Source organism: Mesoplodon bidens, assembly GCF_964165515.1.
Source record: "Mesoplodon bidens genome assembly, chromosome: 5".
In the NCBI taxonomy this organism is placed as follows: domain Eukaryota; kingdom Metazoa; phylum Chordata; class Mammalia; order Artiodactyla; family Ziphiidae; genus Mesoplodon; species Mesoplodon bidens.
The window spans coordinates 86,599,554-86,611,472 of NC_138161.1; positions in this window are offsets into that span (position 1 = coordinate 86,599,554).

Genomic DNA, 11,919 nt, shown 5'->3' on the forward strand with positions numbered 1-11,919 from the left:
CGTAGGGAACAAGGAAGGCAGAAAGGAGAGGAAGGCAAGAGAAGGAAGCAACTGAGAGCTAACAGGGAATCTGGAAAGGAACAAGTGCGAGAAAGGCAGATTTGTGAGAACAAGGGGGAGAGCACCGGCATATTTCTTAATATACAGTGGGTTAAGCGGTAGGTTACCATGCTCGTGCTCAGAAAAGAATTTTTTTCAAAATGTATTTGGGAAATTTCTCTTTATATACAAACTTGTGCAAGTACTCAGGCTTCCCACACCAACTCGAGCTTTAAGGATGGCTTCCCCCTTGTCTCTGCACTGGGTTTTACTCTGTGAAGGTAAATCTTGGAAACCGAATTTGGGGAAATTTTCAGATCACAACATAACCAGACTACAGCAGCTAAAAACTAGGGTTTTGCCTCTCCTCCCAGGATCAGAGGCATTCACTTAAGAGCCCTCTGGGAAAACTAATGGCTGGCATTTAACAGAGTAGTTACTGTATTATATTTACTGTATTATCAGTAGGTAAGATTACTTGCCATGAAACCCCAAGGATAATACATATTTGGCAAGTAATTTCTCTTGCACTGAAGCGATTTTTGTTTTTGTAAAAGTGAGGTATACTTTTTTTTCTTTTCCATCCTTAGGTTTAGGCTTAACGTATATTTTATTTTATTTTTTTTAATTTATTTATTTATTTATTTATTTTGGGCTGTGTTGGGTCTCCGTTTCTGTGCGAGGGCTTTCTCCAGTTGTGGCAAGCGGGGGCCACTCCTCATCGCGGTGCACGGGGCCTCTCACCATCGCGGCCTCTCTTGTTGTGGAGCACAGGCTCCAGATGCGCAGGCTCAGCAGTTGTGGCTCACGGGCCCAGCTGCTCCACGGCATGTGGGATCTTCCCAGACCAGGGCTCGAACCCGTGTCCCCTGCATCAGCAGGCAGACTCAACCACTGCGCCACCAGGGAAGCCTTACTTTATTTTATTTTTTAACATCTTTATTGGAGTATAATTGCTTTACAGTGGTGTGTTAGTTTCTGCTTTATAACAAAGTGAATCAGCTATACATACACATATGTTCCCATATCTCCTCCCTCTTGCGTCTCCCTCCCACCCTCCCTAACCCACCCCTCTAGGTGGTCACAAAGCACCGAGCTGATCTCCCTGTGCTATGCGGCTGCTTCCCACTAGCTATCTATTTTACGTTTGGTAGTGTATATATGTCCATGCCACTCTCTCACTTCAGGCTTAACGTATATTTTAAAGCATTTTTGAGGAATGCTTTCAAAGGCCTTAAAATTTTTGATCCAGTGTTTTCAGAGTGAATCATATTTTCAGTGTTGCTTCTTAAAGGGAAATGCATTTTCTTTCTCCACAAAACTTTATTAAAAAGCATAACACATGCTGCGACATGAATGACACTTGAGGACATAAGAGAAGAAAGCTAGTCATAAAAAAAGGCAAATACTGTATGATTTCACTTACATGAGGTTTATAAAGCAGTCAAATTCATAGAAACAGATAGTAGAACGGTGGTTGCCAGGGGCTTGGGGGAGGGGGAATTGGGGAGTTGTCTAATCTGTACAGAGTTTCACTTTTGTAAGATGGAAAAGTTCTGGCGATCTGTTGCACAGCAATATGAATATATTTAACACTACTGAACTGCACACTTAAAAATGGTTAAGATGGTAACTTTTATGTTATGTGGGGCTTTTTTACTACAATTAGAAATTTGTTTGAAATATATTTAAAAAACATGATTCAGAAAGCTAGGACTCTAAATGTAAAGAAGTTTTAAGAGTACCTTAATCAATTTCTGATTTATTTTTCTTCTTATGTATGTACAAGTATGACATGATTTTTAAAACTCCATACCTAAATGTCTAAATAAGTTTTAATAAGTATAAAGTAAAGATCCTAGGTAATTTTTAAAAACTTACTTCAGACACTCAGCTCTAAAGCATTCTGGCAGCATGCAGTGTCTTGAGTTACATGTCTGATGGGCTTACTTCGGCCCTATTCAGACCTCTTGCCTTGAAAACATTATTGTAGATATATTTCTAGCATTAGTTAATATCACTATTCTCAGTTAATTTAAGCAGAAAAGGGATGTATTAAAAGGATGACAAAACTTCTATTAAAAAGATGACAAAGGTAAACATGTGTTTACCTCCACTCCTCTTGAACCCCATTTAAACAATTAAGGAATTAAAAAAACACAATCACTTCATGAATCTGTAAGGATAAAGAGAACTGGACAGATGCCAACAAAATTTTGGAATCTAGAGAGCATGAGGAGGGTACATTTACCTGACTTTACAGTTAATTACCTGCAAAGTTTGGGGTAACAGATTTTTCAAATTTCAGAATCCCCAGAGGTTCAGTAAGTGAACCAGTAATTATACCAGGTAACTCTGAAGGAAGAGGTAGGAATGGGTAGGGCTGAAAACAGGATGATTAGTTTAAAAGTATAAGAAGTTAAGCTATTAAATTCCATTTATCACCCTGGGGCAGACAGGAGACCGCCCTCATCCCCACCCTGGAAAAGATAGAAAGTTTATTTTCAGAAACTGTTGAAACACAGAGGATCTGGATTCAGAGACACTGGTCATGGTTTGAGTACCGTATTGGATAGGGGGTGAAGTAAAGTCTGTGCACGGAAGCATGAGATCTCTCCCTAAGCCCCCTTTAGTTCCTCTAAGAACACACTGGCAACCAAGCTTAATCACCCTCTTCCTCTGCCCAATAGAGGCAGGTGCGGGGACACCTCCCTGGGAAACTGACCAGCCGAAGAGAAAAAAGCTGCAGATATTGACTGTGTAGAGTCCCTCAACTAAATGAATCTGTTGCTGCCCAAGCAATTACAGAGAAGCCCACTGATTGACAAGTCCTACCTATATACATAGAGCCCCTCATTCTACAAGTGCCCGGAGGACCAAAGACCTCAAGATAGTTGAGGAAAGACTCTGATATGAAAATGAGGTGCAGAAACCGTAAGAAAAAGGGAACTTGGAGAAAATAAGGACAAAGTAAGGAGAAGAAAAAAAAGTTTTTAACTCACTATTATACTTAGAGAGTTCTTGGGCCCATAAGCCAAGAATCAGAAGATGTAAAAAGGGGGAAATCTAGGGAATAAAGGAACTTCTAGAAATTAAAAATGTGATCATTTCTGTGCAAGATTAAAGTGGCAATCATGTAGTTTTGAATCCACCTATTCCTCTAACAGTAACCACCACCACAACAAACACACAACAAGTATCTACTATAAAAGTAGTAAGGTATCCTGTGAACTTCGAATACAAGGAAAGGGCGGATTAACTGACAGCAGAAAGACCCACAGGGTATCAGCAAGTGGGCAGGAGGAAGTCGAAAGCAGGCAAAGGGTCTTCTGGTGGCACTGAACGGCATCCGACTTGTAATCAAACTGCCAAAGGTACTTACCCTAAAATCTAAATGTGCCCACTCAGCATAGAAAGCGAATTGGGTTTTTGGGGAACAGTGCCACTGCTAGGTTCTAAGGGTGAAGGCAAAGGAAAGATTAGGTGGTGTGGGGCAGTCTGGGCCCTATTAAATCTCAGAACTAACCAACTGACTCTCCTTTCCAGGACAAAGTCCCTCCCGGAGAAGGATCTGCTGGCAGTAGAATCTAAATTGAGCAGCACAGAGACACTATGAGCAAAGGCAAGAGACGATCCAGATGACGTGGGAGAAGGGGAAGAAAAGGTAGTTTCAAAAAGCATAAGGCAATATTGTCTGACTCTAGCATAACAACAGCAAAGCCACCGAGCTAGAAAAGCAGTCCCGGTGTACCCTCCTCTCCCAAGGTACACCATGGGGGCCTCTTCATAGGGCTGCCTGATATATTCTCACAAACTGGCAGCTGACATGCCAGAGCACATGATTCATGGGTGAAAGCAAGGAGGAAGCTGTGATGTCTGCGATGAGCTGGTCACACACCATCCCTCCCACCGTATTCCATTCGTTAGAAGTGAGTCCCTAAGTCCAGCCCATACTCAAGGTGAAGAAAGAGCTCCACTCTTTGAAGGAAGGAGTATCAAAGAATTATGGGCATTTAAAAACTGCTCTAAGATACAAAAGGACTAGAGAGAAAGCGAGAGCTGTGAATAGAAGACAGGCAAAGAGAAACCAACATTTGTTTGTCAACAGTTTTGAGGAACTGCCAGACTGCCAAAAGGTAAACACAATCCAAGTGTCCATCAACTGATGAATGGATAAATAAAATGTGATTTCATCCAATGGAATATTATTTGGTCCTAAAAAAAGTAATGAAGTACTGATATATGCTAGAACATGAATGAACCTTGAAAACATCATGTTAGGTAAAAGAAGCCAGACACAAAAGACCATATATAAGATTCCATTTATATTAAATATCCAGAATAAGCAAATATATAGAGACAGAAAGTAGGCTAATGATTACTTAAAGCTGAGAGGGGTAAGGGAAAGTGGGGTAGGGGAAGGTGATAGTTAAAGGGTAAGTGGTTTCTTTTCGATGAGATTAAAATGTCCTAAAATTGTTTGTAGTGAAGGTTGCACAACTCTGTGGAGCTACTAAAAACCAATGAATTGTACACATTAAATGAGTGAATTATATTTTGTGAATTTTATCTCAATAAAGCTGTTACTAAAAAATGAAGCTATTATTAACTACAGGAAAAAATGTATATACATTTCTGACATACTTTATGGTTAAGATGTGAACAGTTTTTACATAGCTGTAATAATATAACAGTAAATGTTATATTATAAAACTCTGGAATAACCATATTGAAGGGCTGTGGAAAGGGGAAATTTGTAGAGGTTTACAGAAATAAATTCTCATCTGCCCTACCAGGAAGACAATAGATAGTACCTAAGTTGAAATGACAGTATAAGTGTATTATTTAGAAATACAGATGTAAATAGTAGACAAAAGAATAAAAGAGTTGGAATATGTTGCCTGAATAAAATCTTATGACATTTAGGTTTTTCTCAACTACTTCTTTTTTGTGTGACCCTGGACATCTGTAACCTCTAAGACTCAATACTGTCTTCTGTAAAATAGAAGTTATAATAATAACATATAATACAGAGTATGTTGTGATGATTAGGTGAGATGATCCATGTCAGATGCTTATTATAGTGCCTGTGACATAGCAAGAACTCAGTAAATGTTAGATTCTGATGGCATCATGATCATAATCATTATCACCACCAGGACTATGAGGTAGCTGGCATTTATTCCAACCATTAGGGCTAATCGGATGCTCATGGGAAGATCTAGAAATAACCGCCAGGGAGTAGGAATGATGGTTTCTCTCTGCTGTGAGGCCCTCCACTTGTACCCAAGGCCCCTCTGGGGTCCCAAGGTAACAGAGGACAGAGACCAGTCTTGAGTGTAGGACCTTAGGTGCAGCCAATACCTTCCTGGCCTCTCCACAGCCCCTAATACTTAGTCTCTTATATCATCATCCACCCATGCATCCCTTATTATGCAGTGAGTTATCATGAAGGATGTAGTAAAAAGCCTGCCCATGGGATCTTCTCTCCCGTTTTAGGGCTGTTGGTCGTTAGTTGTTTCCTGCAGTGAACCCATCTCCTTATTGGCAAATTGTGACACAGAGGTCCCCCAACCCCCAGTCCCCGGTACCGGTCCACAGCCTGTTGGCAACCGGGCCGCACAGCAAGAGGTGAGCGGTGTGCCAGTGAGTGAAGCTTCCTCTGCCGCTCCCCAGCCCTCGCATTACTGCCTCAACTATCTCCTCCCCCATCCCCCGCCAACGTCCGTGGAAAAATTGTCTTCCAGGAAACCAGTCCCTGGTGCCAAAAAGGTTGGGGACCGCTGTTGTAGCATAAGGAACGTATCCATTTGAGCTCAAAAAGTCACCAGATGGGTTTAGATGCTCCCAACATTCTCCTTACCTAGATATCACCTCCCCTGTGCCCAGCACCAGGAGAACATCAAGACTCACAGAATTCTGAGAATCAAAGTTCTACCTAGACATATCCTGATCATGAAAGCAGCCCAAGATAAAGGAAATGCAAAGAAAATTAGAGAGTTGTAAAAGCACTGTCCAATTAGTCACAGAAAATAATATAGGCCTGGAGAGGTTTGAAGTATCTACCTTTCTCTGGTCCTTAAGCTGGAGGCTCAATGCAGCTCATCCCAACTGCATTACTTATGCTCCCTTTTAAATGTTCTCAAAACAGGAGCAGCTTCCTTACAGAGGGACTTACTGAGACAAATAACATTTGTATAATAAGCATGTATGTGTACCTTACGCAGTGCTGGGTTCTGACAAAGCTCATCTGTGATAAGGAACTTGCCCTCTTACAGCTTCTAATGTTCCTACAGCAAGGAACAGATGGAGAGAAAGGCACATGCTTTAGCCAAATGCAAAAGAAGTGGAGTAATACACACTTTTACAGTGGCTTTATTCTTGATAGGGGAAAAGACAATAGAAAGACAAGGAGAGTGGCACTAGATAAGTATAGGATTTTAAAGAGCTAATGTGAGAATTGGAAGATTTTCAAAAGTGGGGATCTCACTTTGATTCTTTTGATATGTGGTGTGATGAACACCATGAATTACACGCTCAAAATCTCTTTCAACCCCATCCAGCAGGTTTTCCCTACTGCAGAGACTACAAACTTAAAATGCCTTTTCCCAGCCTCCCCCAGAGCTAGGCTCTGGATGTGATTTAGGTTCTGCTGAGCTGCTACATTTGTGCAAGCCTTGAATTTGCAGCTGAGGTACATGGGGAGAGGGACAGGTTACGTGATGTCCAATTTCCTGATATGTGTGGTTTGGGGTCAGCAGCTGCAGCAGCTGCTTCCAGTTTCAACAGGCAGTGGCCTCATTGTGACAGGGCAGCAGTTTTCTTGGTGGCCCAGTAATATGGGGTGGCTTTAGGGTCTTCCTGGAAACACAACTCAGAATCCATTTTCCCATGATTCCATAACTGATATAGTACCTGTAACAAATCCCTTTTTGCCAATCTAACCAGAGCAGATCCTGGTCTCTTGAAGAACCCTGCCCAATACAGGGTGGGTGGGATGGTGGGAGCTACAGAAGAGTGGGAGACACCAGTCAGGAACCTCATAGGACAGGAGGACGTGCTCAATCTCTCAAGTTGCTTAAATCTCTCTCAGCAAGAAGGAACTCTGTGCCATTCCACAAGGGCTTCCGGGGTGGAGAAAAGTATGATAGGAGGGTGATACATGACCATTAATTGTTTCAGGAATACCCAAATAAGTTTTAGAAAAAGAGATTGAAATCTTTAACAAAGCCCACAAGGCCGTACAATGTGATTTCTACGTGTTTCATGAGCCTGGTGGACTGTGCCCTCACTTTCTCTTGTCCAGCCATGCTGGCCTTTTCTTCTTCAGATTCACTACTCCCTTCTCTGCCTCAGAACCCCAGCGGCGGATATTCTTTAACTGGTAACTCTTACTTGTTGTTAAATGAACTCTCTCATTAGACCTCAGGATGTCCATGTGATGTGCTCTCTTGACACGTTCTACCTCGCTTCATGAGTCATAGCCAGAGTTAAATGCTGATTTATATGTCATAAATATTAATAGATGTCTGCCCTGCAGACAGGAAAGTCCATGAGAGTAGAGGCTGCCATATCCTCAGTATCTAAAAGTGATTTGCACACAGCTGGGGCTCAGTAAGTATAGGTTAAGTGTACACACTCCATCTTCCTGCTCCGGTTTTGTTGCAACTCTATCTGAATACCTGCTCCCATGACTGTTGCAGCAAAGGAAGATAGATTAGAGACTTGGCCACCGGTTCCTAAATGCTTCTGCGAGGGAATGACGTGCATCACCTCCATGAATACTTCGTTGGCCAAAGCAAGTCACAAGGCCACCTAGCTTCAAAAGGGCAATCCAGGAAGGGAAGGAGAACTATGAATACTGGTCTGCTGCAGCCCCCTACCCTAGAAGCTGACTTAAACATTAAGGTTAGAAGGGGGAAAGTGTTGATTATTCTATAACTCGTGACTTGAGTCTTACTTCCTAAAGCAAGCACATTGTATTCTTTGTTCTGAGGCATATTTTCCCCATTTCACTTTCATTGTCATGTTCTCTACTGGCTAATGTGCATTCTTATCTAGGCAGTCCTAAGCTCAGGGCTTTACCAGAAATGTCCCTGTGAAAATGAACTTTAGGCCAATAGCAGAATGTGCTTACCCAAGCTGGCTCATCGTCTATTCATTGCCTCAATGAGGACAAGCACATTTAGTCCCTTTGTTACATATGACCCCTGGCTGTGCTGCTGTTCTCATTCATTTGCCTTGAAATTAGCTGCTCTTGGAGCTTGGCAGCATGGGGCCAGCATCCACAATCAACCACGTATGGACTGACCATCTGTTACCCAGAGTTCCTTTACCAGGTGTCGATAGGTGCAGAGAAACACAGTTCATGACTCTTGTCCTCAAGGAGCTAACCCTCCAACTGAGGAAACGAGATGTAAATCCCCCCAATACTACCTAAATTTATGGCCGTGTATGTTTAAATACAGAATGGGTTTTCGGGCAATGAAAGAATTTCAGAGGCAGGAGAAAGAGGGGGGAAAGGGAGGAAGAAGATCAGCCACAGTTGTGGAGGAGAGAGCCCCCGCCGTCAACGGGTGTGGAGGGCATGTTGCTGAAGCGGCGGGGAGAAATCCTGAAAGCAGGGCCAGTGGTGGCCTCCCCTTGGTCCAGTTGTCTCTCGGTTCTGACTTTGAGTGTTCCCAGGTCATGACTGCACCTGGGATTCCAGAAATTCTACATCTTCTGGAAGTCCAGCATTTGGATTAACATGAGAATGCTACTCCACATCAGAGATCTTTGTGTCCCGACTGACATCCTCCGAGCCCACAGCTTGCTGCAGGCATTGCTGGGACAGCTGGGTGTGTGCAGGCCTCACAGGACAGCGCTGCCTTGGCTGAACCCAGGAGCTCTGCTTCTAGGCCCTGGAGCTTCTCTGCCGCCACCTTGAGGGAGGCTGAAGGGAGCTGCCCAGAGTTCTACTGCAGGTGCAAGCCTGGAAGTGCCAGGAAGTTCACACCCGCCTTGGACAAACCTTGGCCAAGGGGAACTTGGGGGCCGTGCAGCAGGTACACGCTCCCCTCTTCTGTCCCTTGAGCTGACAACTGTGAAGGCATTTTACACATTTTCTCAGGAGTTCCCCAGAGGGGAGTAAAGTGTGAAGAGTAACCTCCTGTTTAACACACACTGTACTGACTTTTCTTCCTTCTGTTTCACAATTCCAGGTCCCCCAATAAGCAAATCCTATGCCCAAGTTAGGACACCCCCCCCAAAGAAAACTGCTTAAAGTTCTTTACTTCTTTAGTAAAGCATTTACCCCTTTGTTTCAGAGTTATTAATTAAAAAATTAAAATTAGAAAAGGCTAATTCTTTGCTCTTATACTTTAATAAACTATTCTGGAGAGCTTTTCATGTTAGGACAAAAATATCTATCTGATTTTTAAAATAGTATTCACTCTATGGAATATCATAATTTATATAATCAGTTCTCTATTCACTCTTCTGATAAATACTTTGATGGACAGCTTTATCTGTGTATATGTCCTCTTTTCCCAAACTGCCCTTTATCTTTATTTTAATATCATTTCTCCTGACCAAAATATTGGGAGAAATATCCTGGCCTGTGCTTTATTAGGATAGGTCAGGATTGATGGGTTTCAGGCAGCAAAGCCGAGCTGGTAGGGATTTTTCCAGGCCATACAGATGTGCCTTTAAACTTGTGAGAGTTTAGCCAACTGAGAAGTGAGAAGAAAACAGTCCACAGAAGAGACCAACCTCACTTCTAATACAAGTTGCAAGTTCAGGGGTTCCCAAGACCACTCTTAGGTTTGATAATTTGCTGGAGGAGTTCACAGAACTCACTGAAAGCTGCTATGGTTATGCTTTAATACAGCTAAACACTACAGATTAGAATCAGGCAAGGGAAGACGTACACAGGACAGAGTCCAAGAGAGTACGAAATGCTGTTTCTGTTTCCTCTTCCCATGGAGTCATGACACTGTCACTTTCTTGACATCGATGTGTGGCAATACGCATTGAATATCATCAACCAAGAAAGTTTACCCCAGCCTCGGTGTCCAGTCTTTATCCAGTGGGTAACCTCGTTCCAGCCCCTCAAGAGGTCCACTGATACCACCTCAAAACACCCACCCTACCTCATTTTGTGATTAATTGTCTGACCCCCAGGCTAACAAAGACTCTCCTGTCAAGAAGCTGAGGACAGTGTAGGTGGGTTCCCTTCTCTCCACACCCTCTCCAGCATTTATTGTTTGTGGATTTTTTGTAACAGCCATTCTGACTGGTGCGAGGTGATATCTCATTATAGTTTTGATTTGCATTTCTCTAATAGCGATATTGAACATCTTTTCATGTGCCTCTTGGCCATCTGTATGCCTTCTTTCGAACCCTCCTACAGTGTTGGTGGGAATGTAAATTGGTGCAACCACTATGGAAAACAGTATGGAGGTTCCTTAAGAAACTCAAAATAGAGCTACCATATGATCCTACAATCCCACTCCTGGGCAAGTATCTGGAGAAAAACATGGTCTAAAAGGATACAGGCACCCCAATGTTCATTGGAGCACTGTTTACTATAGCCAAGAAATGGAAGCAACCTAAATTTCCATCGACAGAGGAATGGATAAAGAAGATGTGGGGTGTGTGTGTGTGTGTGTGTGTGTGTGTGTGTGTGTGTGTGTGTGTATATATATATATATATATACACAATGGAATATTACTCAGCCATTCAAAAGAATAAAATAATGCCATTTGCAGCAACATGGATGGACCTAGAGATTGTCATACTGAGTGAAGTAAGTCAGACAGAGAAATATCGTATGATCATGATTATATGCGGAATCTACAAAAAAAATGATACAAATGAACTTATTTACAAAACAGAAGCAGCCTCAGAGACTGAGAATGAACTTACGGTTACCAGGGGGGATGGGGGGGATAGTCAGGGAGTTTGGGATTGACAGGTATTCACTGCTATATTTAAAATGGATAACTAACAAGGACCTACTGTATAGCACAGGGAACTCTGCTCAATATTATGTAACAACCTAAATGAGAAAAGAATTTGAAAAAGAATAGTTACATATGTATGTATAACTGAATCACTTGGCTGTACACCCGAAACCAATACAACATTGTTAATCAACTATATTCCAATATAAAATAAAAAATTAAAAAAAAAAAAACAGCAACTGAGGACAAAGGCCAGACCTCTTTTTGCAGTAAAAGATAGACTCTATACTACACAACACCAAAACAGAATTGACTCCATTAGATTTTTCTAGGGAAATATCCAATTAAAAATGTCTAATTTTTTTTCCCAAGAAAGTTATTTAATCAAGCAAAATGGGAATGACCATCAGTTTGCTCAATAGCAAAAAGTGTCCTTGACAGCAGTCAGCTCAACATGTCGCAAAGAAGCCCTGGTCCCAACCTCACACCCTGCCTGAACATGGCAAACAGCAAGCTGCACTGGTCACATATTTTCCCCTTGGGCTAGGATCTCTGTTTATTCTAAGGGAAATAAAATCCTTATGTTTCTGAATCATTTACACTTAACTCATTAAAAAATTTCACAATGGAAATTCTTTGGTTCTCTCCTTCTTTAAATCTTGGGGAGTGGGGTTGTGGGAAACAAAGAAGTTTTATACTAGCAGGTATTTCAAACATTCAACATACCGCAAACTTAGTTTCAGGCCAGGAAATCATGAAGAATAGTGCTGGTGTTAGTGATACCACATGACTCTATTCTTCTAGAACTTGAGTGCTCAAATCACACCAGATCCACAAAGGCTTCTCCCAGACAGGAGTTTTCTTAGTCCCTTTGGGCTGCTTTAACAGACTGTGTGGCTTATAAACACAAATTTATTTCTCACAGTTCTAGAG